Genomic DNA, 12,861 nt, shown 5'->3' with positions numbered 1-12,861 from the left:
TTGCATTTTGAACTTTGGAAGCAGTAAAAGGCTTGACAATTAAAATGTCAGAGTGGTCTCATGAAAAAATATCTTATATCTTCAGATATTATTTCTTTCCTTTTTTATTTTTCATCGAATCAAATGGAGACCTAGTCACATACACAGACAGGCAGGCACACACCCACACATATGCAGTTCATTAAATGAAATGCGATAATATGGAAATTGGGTCTAGTTTCATTTAGCTCATATTCATATTTAGCTTTATTTAGCTTTATAAATGTGAAATTTGGACTAGGACTTCCCCAGACTAGGAGGTTTTAACGTGGTTTATTGTGCCAGTATTGGAAGGTTTACTGTGAGTGATGTGTTTGGTGAATGTAAAGACATTCAGCAACATATATGATGGGAAATTGTAATATTTAGAATCAGAAAATTTAGTTAGGAACTCAGCTCCACCACAGAAGTGACACTTTAAAAAAAAATTATTTCTTTTTTTGAGACTCAATTGCTCATCTGTTAAATGAGAGAGTCAAAGTATAGTTGACTCTCATTATTCATCATCATTGCGTCTTGTAAAGACTCCATGAGCACTGAATTAATAAATACTAAAATATTGTTCCTTGGGGAAATACAAGGTTAAGTTCCAACAAATCACCAGTCACATTTTTATCAACTAATCAGTTCATAACCTTATTTGGTGTGTGTTTCTGCTTAAAACTACATTATCTAACATTCATTGTTGATTTGTTAACATTGAACTCATGACAACAGCACTATAACTCAGGCTCGAATGAAGCTATGTAGCACACATATTTTCTCCATGAGGCACGTGACTGCTTTCTTGCCGTTAGGAACGTAAGACAGCACTTCAGCATTACTCTTGGAGGCCATTTTTTTATTTCTAATTTTTGTGGGTACATAATAGATGTATATATTATAGCATACATGAGATATTTTGATACAGACATGCAATGTGAAATAAGCACATCATGGAAAAGAGGGTATCCATCTCCTCAAGCATTTATTCTTTGGAATTACAAACAAATCAATTACATTCTTTAAGTTATTCTAAAATGTACAATTAAAGTATTATTGATTATAGTCACCCTATTGTACTATCAAGGGTTTATTCATTCTTTCTAACTATTATTTTGTTTACCCGTTAATCACCCCCACCTTTCCCCCAGCCCCTCACTACCCTTGTCATTCTCTGGTAACCATCCTTCTACTCCATGTCTATGAGTTCAATTGGTTTGCTTTTTAGATACAAGTGAGAAAATGTGAAGTTTGTCTTTCTGTGCCTGGCTTATTTCACTTAATGATCTCCAGTTCCACCCATGTTGTTACAAGTGACTAGATCTCATTCTTTTTTATGGCAGTGTAGTACTCCACTGTGTATATGTACCATATTTTCTTTATCCACTCATCTGTTGATGGACACTTAAGTTACTTCCAAATCTTAGCTATTGTAAACAATGCGGCAACACACATAGGAGTGCAGCATCTTCCAAATATTGATTTCCCTTCTTTTGTGCATGTACACAGCAGTGGGATTGCTGGATCATATGATAGCTCAATTTTCAATTTTTTTGAGGAACCTCCAAACTCTTCTCCATAGTGGTTGTACTAAAACACATTTCCACCAATAGCATACAAGGGTTCTTTTTTCTCCACATCCTTGCCAGCATTTGTTATTGCCTGTCATTTGGATATAAGCGATTTTAACTGGGGTGAGATGGCATCTCATTGTACTTCTGATTTACATTTCTCTTTTTTTTTTTTTTTTTTTTTTGAAACCGAGTCTTGCTCTGTCACCCAGGCTGGAATGCAGTGGTGCGATCTCGGCTCACTGCAACCTCCACCTCCCAGGTTTAAGCGATTCTCCTGCCTCAGCCTCCTGAGTAGCTGGGACTACAGGCGCGTGCCACCATGCCCAGATAATTTTTTTGTATTTTTAGTAGAGATGGGGTTTCACTGTGTTAGCCAGGATGGCCTCGATTTCCTGACCTTGTGATCCACCTTCCTTGGCCTCCCAAACTGCTGGGATTACAGGTGTGAGCCACCACGCCCAGTCTGATTTGCATTTCTCCAAGGATCAATGATGTTGAGCACCTTTTCATATAGCTGCTTGCCATTTGCGTGTCTTCCTTGGAGAAATGTCTATTCAAATCTTTTGCCCATTTTTTGATCAGATTATTAGATGTTTTTCCTATAGAGTTGTTTGAGTTCCTTATATATTCTGGTTATTAATCCTTTGTCAGATGGGTAGTTTGCAAATATTTTCTCCCATTCTGTGGGTTGTCTCTTCACTTTGTTGATTGTTTCCTTTGCTATGCAGAAGGCTTTTAACTTGTTGTGATCCCATTTGCCCATTTTTGTTTGGGTTGCCTGTGCTTGTGCAATATTGCTCAAGAAATTTTTGCCCAGACCGATATCTTGGAGATTTTCCCCAATGTTTTCTTGTAATAGTTTCATAGCTTGAGGTCTTATTTTTAAGTCTTTAATTGATTTTTATTTGATATTTGTGTATGGTGAGAGAGAGAAATCTGGTTTCACTCTTTTGCAAATGAACATCCAGTTTTCCCAGCATTGTTTATTAAAAGAGATTGTCATTTCCCCAATATATATTTTTGGCGCCTTGGTCAAAAATAAGTTCACTGTAGATGTATGAATTTATCTCTGGGTTCGCTATTCTGTCATGTGTCTGTTATGTGTCTGTTTTTATGCCAGTGCCATGCTGTTTTGGTTACTGTAGCTCTGTAGTATAATTTGTAGTCAGATAATGTGATTCCTCCATTTTTGTTTTTTGGCTTAGGATAGCTTTAGCCATTCTGGGTCTTTTGTGGTTCCATGTACATTTTAGGATTCTTTTTCTATTTCCGTGAAGAATGTCATTGGTATTTTGATAGGGATTACATTAAATCTAATAGCTTTTTGGTTGAGTCTTTAGATTTTTCCAAATATAAGATTATATTGCTTGCAAACAAGGATAATTTGACTTCTTCCTTTCCAGTTTGGATGTCCTTTATATCTTTCTCTTGTCTGATTGTTCCGGCTAGGACTTCCAGTATTATGTTGAATAACAGTGGCGAAAGTGGGCATCCTTGTTGTGTTCCAGATCTTAGAGGAAAGGCTTTCAGTTTTTCCCCATTCAGTATGATACTAGCTGTGACTCTGTCACATATGCCTTTTTATATGTTGAGGTACGTTCCTTCTATCCCGTTTCTTTTTTTTTTTTTTTTTTTTTTTTTTTTAGTTATTATCGTGAATTTTATCAAATGCATTTTCAGCATCAATTGAAATGGTCACATGGTTTTTATCCTTCATTCTATTGATATGATGTATCACACTGATTGACTTGCATATGTTTAGTCATCGTTAGATCACAAGGATAAATCCCAATTGGTCATAATAAATGATCTTTCTAAAGTATTGTTGAATTCAGCTTACTAGTGTTTTGTTAAGGATTTTTGCATCAATACTTATCAGATATATTGTTCTGTAGTTTTCTCTCTTTTTTGATGTGTGTTTGTCTGGTTTTGGTATCAGGGTACTAGTGGCCTCACAGAATGCATTTGGAAGCATTCTCTCCTCCTCTGTTTTTTGAAATAGTTTAAGTAGGATTGGTATTCGTTATTGTTTAAATGTTTGATGGAATTCAGCAGTGAAGCCATCAGGTCCTGGGCCTTTCTTTACTGGGAGACTTTTTATTACAGCTTCAATCTCACTACTTGTTTTGGCCTGTTCAGATTTTGGATTTCTTCCTGGTTCAATCTTATTGGGTTGTATCTATGAATTTGTCTATTTCTTCTATATTTTCCAATTTATTGGCATATAATTACTCATAATGATCCTGTGAATCATTATGATCCTTTGAATTTGTACAGTATCAGTTGTAATACCTTCTTTTTCATTTCTGATTTGATTTGGATCTTCCTTCTTTTTTTCTTAATTAGTCTGGCTAAAAGTTTGTCAATTTTGTTTAACTTTTTTAAAAACCCAAACTTTCATTTCATTGGTCTTTTGTATTTTTTTCATTTCAATTTCATTTATTTATCCTCTGATGTTTATTCTTTTCTTCTACTAGTTTTGGGTTTGGTTTGCTCTTGCTTTTCTAATTCTTTAAGATACATTGTTAGATTGTTCATTTGAAAATGTTCCTCTTTTTTATTGTGGGCACTTACAGCTACAAAGCTCCTTCTTAATATTGCTTTTGCTGTATCCCATAGGTTTTGGTATGTTGTTTTTCCATTACCATTTATTTCAAGGAATTTTTAAATTTTATCTTAATTTCTTCATTGACCCACTGGTCATTCAGGAGCATATTGTTTAAGTTCCATGTATTTGTATAGTTTCCAAAATTCCCTTTGTTATTAATTTCTAGTTTTATTCCCTTGTGGTCAGAGAAGATGCTTGATATTATTTCAATCTTTTTGAATGTTTTAAGATTTGTTTGTGACCTAACATATGGTCCATCCTTGAGAATGTGCTGGGGAAAAAAATTAGTATTCCGCAGCTTTTGGATGAAATGTTCTGTAAATAGCTATTAGATCCATCTGGTCTATAGTGCAGATTAAGTCTGACATTTCTTTGTTGATTTTCTCTGTCTAGAAGATTTGTCCAGTGCTGAAAGTGGGGTGTTGAAGTTGGTAGTTATTATTGTATTGGGGCCTATCTCTCTCTTTAGCTCTAATAATATTTCCTTTATATATCTGGGTGCCTCAGTGTTGGGTGAATATATATTTATAATTCTTATATCCTCATGTTGAATTGACCCCTTCATCATTATGTAGTGACCTTCATTATATCTTCTTATAGCTTTGGTCTTGAAATCTATTTTACTTGATATAAGTGTATCGATTCCTGTTCTTTCTTGGATTCCATTGGCCTGGAATTATCTTTTTCCATTCCTTTATTTTCAGACTATGTGTGTCTTTATAGGTGAAGTATGTTACTTGTAAGAAACAAATCAAAGGGTCTTTTTTCTTTTTTTTTTTTTTTTTTTTTTTGGTATTCATTCAGCCACTCTATGTCTTTTGATTGGAGATGTTACTTGTAAGAAACAGATCAAAGGGTCGTTTTCTTGTATTCATTCAGCCACTCTATGTCTTTTGATTAGAAAGATTAGTCCATTTACATTCAATATTATTATTGATAAGTAAGGATTTACTCCTGCCCTGCCATTTTGTCATTTGTTTTCTGATTGTTTTATGATGTTCTCTTTCTTCTTTCTTTCTTTCTTGTCTTCTTCTAGTGAAGGTGATTTTCTCTGATAATAAAATTTAGTTTCTTGCTTTTTAATTTTTGTGGATCCATTGTAAGTTTTTTGTTTTGAGGTTACCATGAGGTTTGCAAATACTATCATCTTCTAACCCATTATTTTAACCTGATAACAACTTAACACTATTTGCATAAACAAACAAGCAAAAAGAAAACTAATAAAAACTTATGCCTTAACTATGTCCCCCTGCTTTTTAACTTTTTGTTGTTTCTGTTTATATCATATTGCACTATGTCTTGAAAAGTTATTGTAGTTGTTACCTTTGATTGGTTCTTCATTTAGTCTTTCTATTTAGGATGAGTAGTTTATACACTGCAGTTAGAGTATTATAATATTTTGTTTTTCTCTGTACTTACTATTACAAGCAAGTTTTCTACCATTGGGTGATTATTTATTGTTCATTAAATCATTTTCTTTCTAATTGAAGTACCCCCCCCCTTTACCATTCTTTTTTTTATTATTATTATACTTTAAGCTCTGGGGTACATGTGCACAACATGCAGGTTTGTTACATATGTATACTTGTGCCATGTTGGTGTGCTGCACCCATCAACTCATCAGCACCCATCAACTCATCATTTACATCATGTATAACTCCCAATGCCATCACTCCCCCCTCCCTCCTCCCCACAATAGGCTCCGGTGTGTGATGTCCCCCTTCACGAGTCCAAGTGATCACATTGTTCAGTTCCCACCTATGAGTGAGAACATGCAGTGTTTGGTTTTCTGTTCTTGTGATACTTTGCTGAGAATAATGGTTTCCAGCTCATCCATGTCCCTACAAAGGACATGAACTCATTCTTTTTTATGGCTGTATAGTATTCCATGGTGTATATGTGCCACATTTTCTTAATCCAGTCTGTCACTGATGGACATTTGGGTTGATTCCAAGTCTTTGCTATTGTGAATAGTGCCGCAATAAACATACGTGTGCATGTGTCTTTATAGCAGCATGATTTATAATCCTTTGGGTATATACCCAGTAATGGGATGGCTGGGTCATATGGTACATCTAGTTCTAGATCCTTGAGGACTCACCATACTGTTTTCCATAATGGTTGAACTAGTTTACAATCCCACCAACAGTGTAAAAGTGTTCCTGTTTCTCCACATCCTCTCCAGCACCTGTTGTTTCCTGACTTTTTAATGATTGCCATTCTAACTGGTGTGAGATGGCATCTCATTGTGGTTTTGATTTGCATTTCTCTGATGGCCAGTGATGATAATAATTTTTTCATGTGTCTGCTGGCTGTATGCATGTCTTCTTTTGAGAAATGTCTGTTCATATCCTTTGCCCCCTTTTGATGGGGTTGCTTGTTTTTTTTCTTGTAATTGTGTTTGAGTTCTTTGTAGGTTCTGGATATTAGCCCTTTGTCAGATGAGTAGATTGCAAAAATTTTCTCCCATTCTGTAGGTTGCCTGTTCACTCTGATGGTAGTTTCTTTTGCTGTGCAGAAGCTCTTTAGTTTAATGAGATCCCATTTGTCAATTTTGGCTTTTGCTACCATTGCTTTCGGTGTTTTAGACATGAAGTTCTTGCCCATGCCTATGTCCTCAATGGTATTACCTAGGTTTTCTTCTAGGGTTTTTATGGCATTAGGTCTAACATTTAAGTCTCTAATCCATCTTGAATTAATTTTTGTATAAGGAGTAAGGAAAGGATCTAGTTTCAGCTTTCTACATATGGCTAGCCAATTTTCCCAGCACCATTTATTAAATAGGGAATCCTTTCCCCATTTCGTGTTTCTCTCAGGTTTGTCAAAGATCAGATGGCTGTAGATGTGTGGTATTATTTCTGAGGACTCTGTTCTGTACCATTGGTCTATATCTCTGTTTTGGTACCAGTACCATGCTGTGTTAGTTACTGTAGCTTTGTAGTATAGTTTGAAGTCAGGTAGCATGATGCCTCCAGGTTTGATCTTTTTACTTAGGATTGTCTTGGCAATGTGGGCTCTTTTTAGATTCCATATGAACTTTAAAGCAGTTTTTTCCAATTCTGTGAAGAAAGTCATTGGTAGCTTGATGGGGATGGCATTGAATCTATAAATTACCTTGGGCAGTATGGCCATTTTCACAATATTGATTCTTCCTATCCATGAGCATGGTATGTTCTTCCATTTGTTTGTGTCCTCTTTGATTTCACTGAGCAGTGGTTTGTAGTTCTCCTTGAAGAGGTCCTTTACATCCCTTAAGTTGGATTTCTAGGTGTTTTATTCTCTTTGAAGCAATTGTGAATAGAAGTTCATTCATGATTTGGCTCTCTGTTTTCTCTGTTTATCATAAGAATGCTTGTGATTTTTGTACATTAATTTTGTATCCTGAGACTTTGCTGAAGTTGCTTATCAGCTGAAGGAGATTTGGGGCTGAGATGATGGGGTTTTCTAAATATACAATCATGTCATCTGCAAACAGGGATAATTTGACTTCTTCTTTTCCTCACTGAATACTCTTGATTTCTTTCTCTTGACTGATTGCCCTAGCCAGAACTTCCAACACTATGTTGAATAGGAGTGGTGAGAGAAGGCATCCCTGTCTTGTGCCAGTTTTCAAAGGGAATGCTTCCAGTTTTTGCCCATTCAGTATGATATTGGCTGTGGGTTTGTCATAAATAGCTCTTATTATTTTGAGATACGTTCCATCAGTACCTAGTTTATTGAGAGTTTTTAGCATGAAGAGCTGTTGAATTTTATCAAAGACCTTTTCTGCATCTATTGAGATAATCATGTGGTTTCTGTGTTTGGTTCTGTTTATATGCTGGATTACGTTTATTGATTTGCGTATGTTGAACGACTTTTGCATCCCAGGGATGAAGCCCACTTGATCATAGTGAATATGCTTTTTGATATGCTGCTGGATTCGGTTTGTCAGTATTTTACTGAGAATTTTTGCATCGATGTTCAACAGGGATATTGGTCTAAAATTCTCTTTTTTTGTTGTGTCTCTGCCAGGCTTTGGTATCAGGATGATGTTGCCTCATAAAATGAGTTAGGGAGGATTCCCTCTTTTTCTATTGATTGGAAGAGTTTCAGAAGCAATGGTACCAGCTCCTCCTTGTACCTCTGGTAGAATTCAGCTGTGAATCCATCTAGTCCAGGACTTTTATCGGTTGGTAGGCTATTAATTATTGCCTTAATTTCAGAGCCTGCTATTGGTCTATCAGGGATTCAACTTCTTCCTAGTTTAGTCTTGGGAGAGTGTAGGTGTCCAGGAAATTGTCCATTTCTTCTAGATTTTCTAAGTTATTTGCATAGACGTGTTTATAGTATTCTCTGATGGTAGTTTGTATTTCTGTGGGATCAGTGGTGATATCCCCTTTATCATTTTTTATTGCATCTATTTGATTCTTCTCTCTTTTCATCTTTATTAGTCTTGCCAGTGGTCTAGCAGTTTTGTTGATCTTTTCAAAAAACCAACTCCTGGATTCATTGATTTTTTGGAGAGTTTTTTGTGTCTCTATCTCCTTCAGTTCTGCTCTGATCTTAGTTATTTCTTGCTTTCTCCTGGCTTTTGAATGTGTTTGCTCTTGCTTCTCTAGTTCTTTTAATTGTGATGTTAAAGTGTCTATTTTAGATCTTTCCAGCTTTCTCCTGTGGGCATTCAGTGCTATAAATTTCCCTCTACACACTGCTTTAAATGTGTCCCAGAGATTCTGGTGTGTTGTCTCTTTGTTCTCATTGATTTCAAAGAACATATTTATTTCTGCCTTCATTTCGTTATATACCCAGTAGTCATTCAGGAGCAGGTTGTTCAGTTTCCATGTAGTTGAGCGGTTTTGATTGAGTTTCTTAGTCCTGAGTTCTAGTTTGATTGCACTGTGGTCTGAGAGACAGTTTGTTATAATTTCTGTTCTTGTACATTTGCTGAGGATTGCTTTATTCCAATTATGTGGTCAATTTTGGAATAAGTGCGATGTGGTGCTGAGAAGAATGTATATTCTGTTGATTTGGGGTGGAGAGTTCTGTAGATGTCTATTAGGTCCACTTGGTGCAAAGTTGAGTTCAATTCCTGGATATCCTTGTCAACTTTCTGTCTCATTGATCTGTCTAATGTTGACAATGGGGTGTTGAAGTCTCCCATTATTATTGTATGGGAGTCTAAGTCTCTTTGTAAGTCTCTAAGGATTTGTTTTATGAATCTGGGTGCTCCTGTATTGGGTGCATATATATTTAGGATAGTTAGCACTTCCTCTTGAATTGATCCCTTTACCATTATGTAATGGCCTTCTTTGTCTCTTTTGATCTTTGATGGTTTAAAGTCTGTTTTATCAGAGACTAGGATTGCAACCCCTGCTTTTTTTTGTTCTCCATTTGCTTGGTAGATCTTCCTCCATCTCTTTATTTTGAGCCTATGTGTGTCTCTGCATGTGAGATGGGTCTCCTGAATACGGCAAACTGATGGGTCTTGACTCTTTATCCAATTTGCCAGTCTGTGTCTTTTAATTGGACCATTTAGTCCATTTACATTTAAGGTTAATATTGTTATGTGTGAACTTGATCCTATCATTATGATATTAGCTGGTTATTTTGCACATTAGTTGATGCAGTTTCTTCCTAGCATCAATGTTCTTTACATTTTGGCATGTTTTTGCAATGGCTGGTACTGGTTGTTCCTTTCCATGTTTAGTGCTTCCTTCAGGGTCTCTTGTAGGGCAGGCCTGGTGGTGACAAAATCTCTTAGTATTTGCTTGTCTGTAAAGGATTTTATATCTCCTTCACTTAGGAAACTTAGTTTGGCTGGATATGAAATTCTGGGTTGAAAATTATTTTCTTTAAGAATGTTGAATATTGGCCCCCACTCTCTTCTGGCTAGTAGAGTTTCTGCCGAGAGATCTGCTGTTAGTCTGATGGGCTTCCCTTTGTGGGTAACCCGACCTTTGTCTCTGGCTGCCCTTAACAGTTTTTCCTTCATTTCAACTTTGGTGAATCTGACAATTACGTGTCTTGGAGTTGCTCTTCTCGAGGAGTATCTTTGTGGTGTTCTCTGTATTTCCTGGATTTGAATGTTGGCCTGCCTTACTAGGTTGGGGAAGTTCACCTGGATGATATCCTGAAGAGTGTTTTCCAACTTGGTTCCATTTTCCCCCTCACTTTCAGGCACCCCAATCAGACGTAGATTTGGTCTTTTCATATAATCCCATACTTCTTGAAGACTTTGTTCATTACTTTTTCCTCTTTTTTCTTTAGACTTCTCTTCTCACTTCATTTCATTCATTTGATCCTCAATCTCTGATACTCTTTCTTCCAGTTGATCGAGTCGGTTATAAAGCTTGTGCATTTGTCACGTATTTCTCGTGTCATGGTTTTTATCTCTGTCAGTTCGTTTACGGCCTTCTCTGCACTGATTTTTCTAGTTATCCATTTGTCCTTTCTTTTTTCAAGATTTTTAGTTTCTTTGCACTGGGTACGTAATTCCTCCTTTAGCTCTGAGAAGTTTGATGGACTGAAGCCATCTTCTCTCAACTCGTCAAAGTCATTCTCTGTCCAGCTTTAATCTGTTGCTAGCGATGAGCTGCATTTCTTTGAAGGGGTAGATGAGCTCTTATTTTTTGAATTTCCAGCTTTTCTGCCCTGCTTTTTCCCCATCTTTGTGGTTTTATCTGCCTTTGGTCTTTGATGATGGCGACGTACTGATGGGGTTTTGGTGTGGGTGTCCTTCCTGTTTGTTAGTTTTCCTTCTAACAGTCAGGACCCTCAGCTGTAGGTCTGTTGGAGATTGCTTGAGGTCCATTCCAGACCCTGTTTGCCTGGGTATCAGCAGCAGAGGCTGCAGAAGATAGAGTATTGCTGAACAGCAAGTGTACCTGTCTGATTCTTGCTTTGGAAGCTTTATCTCAGGGGTGTACCCCGCTATGTGAGGTGTGGGGTGTTGTTCTGCACCTACTGGGGATGTCTCCCAGTTAGCCTACTCAGGGGTCAGGGACCCACCTGCGCAGGCAGTCTGTCCATTCTCAGATCTCAACCTCTGTGTTGGGAGATCCACTGCTCTCTTCAAAGCTGTCAGACAGGGTCGTTTGCATCTCCAGAGGTTTCTGCTGCTTTTTGTTTAGCTGTGCCCTGTCCCCAAAGGTGGAGTCTACAGAGACAGGCAGGCCTCCTTGAGCTGCTGTGGGTTCCACCCAGTTCGAGCTTCTGGGAGGCTTTGTTTACCTACTTAAGCCTCAGCAATGGCGGGTGCCCCTCCCCCAGCCTTGCTGCTGCCTTGCCGTTAGATCACAGACTGCTGTGCTAGCAATGAGGGAGGTTCTGTGGGCATGGAACCCTCCTGGCCAGGTGTAGGATATAATCTCCTGGTGTGCCATTTGCTAAGACCCTTGGTAAAGCGCAGTATTGGGGTGGGAGTTACCCAATTTTCCAGGTGTTGTGTGTCTCAGTTTCCCTGGCTAGGAAAAGGGATTCCCTTCACCCTTGTGCTTCCCAGGTGAGGCAATGCCTTACCCTGCTTCAGCTCTCGCTGGTTAGGCTGCAGCAGCTGACCAGCACCAATTGTCCAGCACTCCCTAGTGAGATGAACCTGGTACCTCAGTTGAAAATGCAGAAATCACCTGTCTTCTGTGTTGTTCACGCTGGGAGCTGGAGACTGGAGCTGTTCCTATTTGGCCATCTTGCTCCCCCACCCCCCCCCCGCCCCCGCCCTTTACCATTCTTGTAGAGCAGGTCTGGTGTTACTGAAGTCCCTCAGCTTTTGTTTGTCTGGGAAAGTCTTTATTTCCTCTTCATATTTGAAGGATATTTTTGCCAGATATATCATTCTAGGGTAAAGTTTTTTTCCTTCAGCACTTTAAAAATGCCTTGCTACTCTCTGCTGCCCTATAATGTTTCCATTGAAAAGTCTGCTGCCAGTTGTATTGGAGTTCCATTATAATGTTATTTGTTGTTTTTTTTTTTTCTCTCTCTTGCTGCTTTTAGGATCCTTTCTTTATCCTTGACCTTTGGGAGTTTTATTATTAAATGCCTGGAGGTAGGCTTTTTTGGCTTAAATCTCCTTGGTGTTCTATAACCTTCTCATACTAGGATACTGATATAATTCTCTAGGTTTGGGAAGTTCTCTGTTATTATCTCTTTGAAGAAACTTTCTACCCCTATCTCTTTCTCTACCTCCTCTTTAAGACCAGTAACTCTTAGATTTGTCCTTTTGGTGCTATTTTCTAGATCTTCTAGGTATGTTTCAGGGTGGTTGTTGTTATTTGTCTCCTCTGACTGTGTATTTCTAACTAGACTGTCTTCAAGCTCACCAATTATTCATTCCGCTTGACCAATTCAGCTACTAAAGGACACTGATGCATCTTTTGTATGACAATTGCATTTTTCAGCTGCAGAATTTCTGCTTGATTCTTTTTAATTATTTCAATCTTTGTTAAATTTATCTGATATAATTCTGAATTCCTTCTCTGTGTTATCTTGAATTTCTTTGAGTATCTTCAACACAGCTATTTCGAATTCTCTATCTGAAATGTCACATATGTCTACTTCTCCAGGATTGCTCCCTAGTGCCTTATTTAGTTCTTTTGGTGAGGTCATGTTTTACTGGATGGTGTTGTTGTTAGTAGATATTCTTCAATGTCTGGTCATTGAAGAGTTAGGTATTTATTGTAGGTT

This window comes from Chlorocebus sabaeus, chromosome 13 (genome assembly GCF_047675955.1).
Source record: "Chlorocebus sabaeus isolate Y175 chromosome 13, mChlSab1.0.hap1, whole genome shotgun sequence".
NCBI lineage: Eukaryota > Metazoa > Chordata > Mammalia > Primates > Cercopithecidae > Chlorocebus > Chlorocebus sabaeus.
Note: the sequence above shows the minus strand (reverse complement) of the source record.